The 7,500-nt window shown below is 49.5% G+C and overlaps 1 non-coding gene across 1 annotated transcript; it reads right to left on the bottom strand.

The window, feature by feature from the left end:
• Positions 1-2,045: 2,045 nt before the first annotated feature.
• Positions 2,046-2,200, bottom strand: LOC143176699 (5.8S ribosomal RNA). The gene has a single exon (XR_013001217.1). It is a non-coding gene; the product is annotated as a 5.8S ribosomal RNA (ribosomal RNA).
• Between the last annotated feature and the right edge of the window lie 5,300 nt (positions 2,201-7,500).

Here is a 7,500-nt window from a genome sequence, read left to right as displayed (position 1 = left end):
ACGTGAATTGTATGAAAATTCAATCGAATTTCATAAAAATCGCTCAAAGGCAAAAAAAACAAAGTCTAGAGGAGAGTGCGTTCGAACACAACAATATTCATATTATAACGTATATAAATGATAAATATACCGCGACACGCGCGACTCCGTATCGTCGCGAAAAATCGTTCGCGAACGCGTCTTATGCGCCTCACCAGTGGTCTCTGCTGCGTCGCGTGTCTATATTCTCTTTTTACACTCTTCTCCTTCTTCTATCACATTTTACTCGATCGCGAAAAAGACTCTCGCTAGACGATCTCGCGCTCCGGTTAACTTTAACGCCCGTCCGAGAAGAATTTTCGGGGACTGGACGACCGAAGCGGATCTCGCGCGGTCTCGCGATCGACAGTGAAGAGAAGTGCAGAAGAGGAAAAGAAGACACGACAAACACACACCATGGGGCGACCGACGCGTTCGTTTCAACGCTTTCGCACAAAGTCGGCGGCGGTTATATATTTATATCATTATATTCCGGCGGACGGGACGCGACGTTCGAAAGCCTCGCCAAAGAGGAGCTCCTGCCTCTTCCTCTCTCTTTTCTACGAGAAAAGATAAACGTATTTTACGGGGATACGGAAACGTTACCACGTGGTGTCACACACGATCGTCCGTCTCTTCTCTATAGCAGAAACCGATAAAAATACACCTCCCGAAAGAGAGTATATGGTGATTCTTTTTATATATATATATTTCGAAATACAACTGAACGTGGCGGAAGCGCACGGTGGTGGTCCAGCGAGGACACGCGACGACGGGGAATAAGAACTATTCGACCCGTTACGAATACGCATGCTCGTCCCGCACGATTTTAACACACACCGTGTTTTTCTCCAGTCGTCAAAGCGTTCGTGCGTCGAATTCGAAAAATAAAAAAAAAAGAAAAACACCTTTTCTCTCTCTCGGGGTAAAAGAGTCGATGTGTATTGTGTATAAAGGTTCTGCGAGAAGTCTCGTTTTGACGTGTGTTCCGCCGATAACGACGATCCTCCGAAACGGGGATACAGAAACGTTACACCTCACAACACGATCTCCGTCTCTTCTCTATAGCAGAAACCGATAAAAATACACCTCCCGAAAGAGAGTATATGGTGATTCTTTTTATATATATATATTTCGAAATTCAACTGAACGTGGCGGAAGCGCACGGTGGTGGTCCAGCGAGGACACGCGACGACGGGGAATAAGAACTATTCGACCCGTTACGAATACGCATGCTCGTCCCGCACGATTTTAACACACACCGTGTTTTTCTCCAGTCGTCAAAGCGTTCGTGCGTCGAATTCGAAAAATAAAAAAAAGAAATACACCTTTTCTCTCTCTCTCGGGGTAAAAAGAGTCGATGTGTATTGTGTATAAAGGTTCTGCTGCGAGAAGTCTCGTTTTGCCGTGTGTTTCGGTAACGACGATCCTCCGAAACGTACATCTCATTCGTAAGAGAGGAAGAAAACAATCTCCCTGGGGCCAGTCGGTAATATACCGACATACGACGTGTCGTGCACATCCGTCTCACGCACGGTATACAAAATATGAATAAAACGTGTGTAGTCTCTCTCTCTCGACTTCTTAATATTTTCTTTCACCTCTGACGCATCATTTCAGGTGACGTCGGGAGCGCGGGAAAAAAAATTTTTCTAAACACACGAAACCGTTCATCTCACGAACAGCCGAAAAAGTTGTCGCTCAGATCCATATCGCAGTGGAGCGGTATCCGCGGGCGGTCGTAATTGAACGACGCACGACGCCGCGAACACTCACGCGAGTCCATACAAACGATTCCGATCGTTTTGCAACAACTAGAACGTACACTGTCCGTGAAATTCACAGAATTTTCGCGTGTCCGCGACAAACGCCGACGAGACACCCATCGTTCGCTCGTACGTAGCATCCTTCTCTTAACCCGACTCAGAGACGTTCTTTGCGCCCTTCGGTAAAAAAACGTTCGATCCGAAGAGGTGAACGACGGCGGGGATTTGACAGAGCTACGCAAGCAGTGTATGGTACGTAAACGACCCTCAGCCAGGCGTGGTCCAGGAATTGTATCCGTGGACCGCAATGTGCGTTCGAAATGTCGATGTTCATGTGTCCTGCAGTTCACACGTTGACGCGCAATTAGCTGCGTTCTTCATCGACCCACGAGCCAAGTGATCCACCGTTCAGGGTAATCGTATAAATTTTATATTTCACATATATAATTTTATTCTCACTTGTTCGACCTAATATCTCTCTTCTTTCAAAGAGAAGATAAAAGTTGATACCTGAATCTCCGACCAGCGCGCGAAGGAGATTCAGGCGTCGCCTTGGAGACGACACCGAAGCCTTTCGAGACGAAAAACGTTCAAGTAATATGTATATATTTCTCGACGTTCCGGGCGTATAGTGCATTCAAAAACCCGCGAAAGACGCAGAAGACTCGCACGCGTGGAAACGACGGGGATATATTTTGTATCCTACCCGATACTGAATCCATCGCGTGCAGTCGACCCTCGCGTTCTTCCGATCAGACGCATCTATTGTTGCGCGCATGTTTTCGCGTCGCATCGCGCGAAACGTTGCACGAATCGTACCGATCGATCGATTGAAAGCAAATAATGAAAAAAGACTTCACAGCTGGCTCTTTGCCGGTCATTCGTCCCATGTTATCTCTTGCCGCGAAATTGGCGCGCAAGAGTTGGGTGTCAGACGCGCGGCTTTAAAACGAGCTTCACGGCCGGTCCCTTCGTTACCGCTTTCGTTCTTTCTCTCGGAACGACCATGAACGAACACGACGAGCGACGCTACGGCATACACACGTCCACGGATTCGATTAAAAAAACAGACTTCACAGCTGGCTCTTTGCCGGTCATTCGTCCCATATTATCTCTTGCCGCGAAATTGGCGCGCAAGAGTTGGGTGTCAGACGCACGGCTTTAAAACGAGCTTCACGGCCGGTCCTCTCAATTCCGTGTACGGTACACGCAAGATGCGGGTTCCACTTCCAGACTACCCGGTCCCTTCTCTCTACGAGAATCGATAGTAGAAGAACGGCTCGAAAACGCGTCTCAGAGACTAGGGGAAAAGAAGCGGTATGCGAGCGAAACGAAAACGCATTATGGAAACGTCGCGAAACAATGTTCGACGGTTGCTCGGTTCCAATCGTGCGGCCGTTTCAATTTCTCGTGCGCTTCACCGTCCCTCCGTAACTCTGGCCGATCGCGTATACCGAAGAGCCGACACGCGCAAAAACCACAGGCATTGTATACTGTGTATATATATATATATATGTTACAGTCACAGCCTTCGCGCGTTTTACTCTCCGACGCGGGGTTTCCACGACGAAAGAGAGACAGTTTCGTGGCGGGTGACTCGGCCGAATCGCTACGACGGGTATTTCTATTATAGAACGAATCATCGCCACCCTTTACCAGTGCCCGACGAAGGAATCACAAGGTCATCTGGAGTTTACAATGCCAGCGACGGTAATTCCAACGAAGACCCGATAAGTCAACTCATCGTTCTATTTCTCCCCGTACAGAAAAGCGAATCGACGCTAATGCACCTCGCGCAAGCACGAACGTTCTCTTCGCGTGGATCGTCCCATCGTCCAAAGATGTAAAGACGCATTGGAGATCGTGGTCTCTGGCGGGCTCATTGCACGCCCCACTGCATATCTTTCCTCGAATCGAGAATGATTCGTCCACTAAGGCTGCGAAACTACGCGTCGAGGAAACTAGGGGAAAGAAGCGGGATGCGAGCGAAACGACAATACATTATGGAAACGTCGCGAAACAATGTTCGGCGGTTGCTCGTTTCCTCCTGCGGACGTTTCATTGCTCGGGCGCTTCACGTCCCTCCGTAACCTTCGCGCGATCGCGTGCCCCGGAGAGCCGGCAACCGGTGAACCACAGGCGTATAAACTATAGTCTTCTATAGCAAGCCTTCGGCGGTTACTCTCCGACGCGGGGATTCCACGACGAGAGAGAATTTCGTGGCGGGTGACATCGGTCGAAACGCTACGACGGGTATTTCTATTATAGAACGAATCATCGCCACCCTTTACCAGTGCCCGACGAAGGAATCACAAGGTCATCTGGAGTTTACAATGCCAGCGACGGTAATTCCAACGAAGACCCGATAAGTCAACTCATCGTTCTATTTCTCCCCGTACAGACAAGCGAATCAACGCTATCGCACCTCACGCATGCACGAACGTTCTCTTCGCGTGAATCGTCCCATCGTCGAAAGATATAGCCGCTTGGAGATCGTGGCCCATCAAGTTCTTCCGTAACTCCTGCGCGATCGCGTACCCCGGAGAGCAGGCAACCGGTGAACCACAGGCGTATAAACTATAGTCTTCTATAGCAAGCCTTCGCGTTTACTCTACGACGCGGGGATTCCACGACGAGAGAGATTTTCGTGGCGGGTGACACGGCCGAATCGCTACGACGGGTATTTCTATTATAGAACGAATCATCGCCACCCTTTACCAGTGCCCGACGAAGGAATCACAAGGTCATCTGGAGTTTACAATGCCAGCGACGGTAATTCCAACGAAGACCCGATAAGTCAACTCATCGTTCTATTTCTCCCCGTACAGAAAAGCGAATCGGCGCTATCGCACCTCACGCAAGCAGGAATGATCTCTTCGCGTGGATCGTCCCATCGTCGAAAGATGTAAGACGTACAGAAATCGTGGTCCATCACGATTATTCGTAACTCTCCGAGTCGCGTATCTGAGAGTAGGGCAAACGGAGAACCACAGGCATAAATAATACTATATATTTCTTATATAGTTAGCCTTCGCGTTTTACTCTCCGACATGGGGATTCCACGACGAGAGAGAGTTTCGTGGCGGGTGACTCGGCCGAATCGCTACGACGGGTATTTCTATTATAGAACGAATCATCGCCACCCTTTACCAGTGCCCGACGAAGGAATCACAAGGTCATCTGGAGTTTACAATGCCAGCGACGGTAATTCCAACGAAGACCCGATAAGTCAACTCATCGTTCTATTTCTCCCCGTACAGAAAAGCGAATCGACGCTATCGCACCTCGCGCGAGCACGTAACTACTCTTCGCGTGGATCGTCCCATCGTCGAAAGATGTAAGACGCACGGAAATCGTGGCCCATCAACGTTTTTTTGTAACTCTGCCGATCGCGTATCACAGAGCCGAGACGCACATACCACAGGCGTATAATACCGTTTTCTTTCGTATGGTAAGCCTTCGCGTTTACTCTTCGGCGCGGGGTTTCCACGTCGAGAGAGACTTTCGTGGCGGGTGACATCGGTCGAAACGCTACGACGGGTATTACTATTATAGAACGAATCATCGCCACCCTTTACCAGTGCCCGACGAAGGAATCACAAGGTCATCTGGAGTTTACAATGCCAGCGACGGTAATTCCAACGAAGACCCGATAAGTCAACTCAACGTTCTATTTCTCCCCGTACAGAAAAGCGAATCGACGCTGTTGCACCTCACGCAAGCACGAACGTTCTCTTCGCGTGGATCGTCCCATCGTCGAAAGATGTAAGACGCACGGAAATCGTGGCACATCACGTGTTTTCGGAACTCTGTCGACCGCGTATCTCAGAGACGACGCGCGCGAACCACTGGCATATACTATTATATATCGCGTTTTACCCTCCGACGCGGGGATTCCACGACGAGAGAGAGTTTCGTGAGCGGGTTGACTCGGAAGAAACGCTACGACGGGTATTTCTATTGTAGAACGCATCATCGCCACCCTTTACCAGTGCCCGACGAAGGAATCACAAGGTCATCTGGAGTTTACAATGCCAGCGACGGTAATTCCAACGAAGACCCGATAAGTCAACTCAACGTTCTATTTCTCCCCGTACAGAAAAGCGAATCGACGCAATCGCACCATACGCGTGCACGTAAACAACTCTTCGCGTGGATCGTCCCATCGTCGAGAGACGTAAGTTTTCATAGTATGAATTCGCGTTTTACTCTCCGACGCGGGGATTCCACGACGAGAGAGAGTTTCGTGAGCGGGTTGACTCGGAAGAAACGCTACGACGGGTATTTCTATTATAGAACGAATCATCGCCACCCTTTACCAGTGCCCGACGAAGGAATCACAAGGTCATCTGGAGTTTACAATGCCAGCGACGGTAATTCCAACGAAGACCCGATAAGTCAACTCAACGTTCTATTGCTCCCCGTACAGAAAAGCGAATCGACGCAATCGCACCATACGCGTGCACGTAACAACTCTTCGCGTGGATCGTCCCATCGTCGAGAGACGTAAGTTTCCATACTATGAATTCGCGTTTTACTCTCCGACGCGGGGATTCCACGACGAGAGAGAGTTTCGTGAGCGGGTTGACTCGGAAGAAACGCTACGACGGGTATTTCTATTATAGAACGAATCATCGCCACCCTTTACCAGTGCCCGACGAAGGAATCACAAGGTCATCTGGAGTTTACAATGCCAGCGACGGTAATTCCAACGAAGACCCGATAAGTCAACTCAACGTTCTATTACTCCCCGTACAGAAAAGCGAATCGACGCAATCGCACCATACGCGTGCACGTAACAACTCTTCGCGTGGATCGTCCCATCGTCGAGAGACGTAAGTTTCATAGTAAGCCTTCGGCGTTTTACTCTCCGACGCGGGGATTCCACGACGAGAGAGAGAGTTTCGTGAGCGGGTTGACTCGGAAGAAACGCTACGACGGGTATTTCTATTATAGAACGCATCATCGCCACCCTTTACCAGTGCCCGACGAAGGAATCACAAGGTCATCTGGAGTTTACAATGCCAGCGACGGTAATTCCAACGAAGACCCGATAAGTCAACTCAACGTTCTATTTCTCCCCGTACAGAAAAGCGAATCGACGCAATCGCACCATACGCGTGCACGTAAACAACTCTTCGCGTGGATCGTCCCATCGTCGAGAGACGTAAGTTTTCATAGTATGAATTCGCGTTTTACTCTCCGACGCGGGGATTCCACGACGAGAGAGAGTTTCGTGAGCGGGTTGACTCGGAAGAAACGCTACGACGGGTATTTCTATTATAGAACGCATCATCGCCACCCTTTACCAGTGCCCGACGAAGGAATCACAAGGTCATCTGGAGTTTACAATGCCAGCGACGGTAATTCCAACGAAGACCCGATAAGTCAACTCAACGTTCTATTACTCCCCGTACAGAAAAGCGAATCGACGCAATCGCACCATACGCGTGCACGTAACAACTCTTCGCGTGGATCGTCCCATCGTCGAGAGACGTAAGTTTCCATACTATGAATTCGCGTTTTACTCTCCGACGCGGGGATTCCACGACGAGAGAGTGTTTCGTGAGCGGGTTGACTCGGAAGAAACGCTACGACGGGTATTTCTATTATAGAACGCATCATCGCCACCCTTTACCAGTGCCCGACGAAGGAATCACAAGGTCATCTGGAGTTTACAATGCCAGCGACGGTAATTCCAACGAAGACCCGATAA

Source organism: Nomia melanderi, unplaced genomic scaffold (assembly GCF_051020985.1).
Source record: "Nomia melanderi isolate GNS246 unplaced genomic scaffold, iyNomMela1 scaffold0745, whole genome shotgun sequence".
Lineage (NCBI taxonomy): Eukaryota > Metazoa > Arthropoda > Insecta > Hymenoptera > Halictidae > Nomia > Nomia melanderi.
The sequence above is the reverse complement of the archived record's forward strand: the minus strand, read 5'-3'. Positions and strand labels throughout refer to the sequence as shown.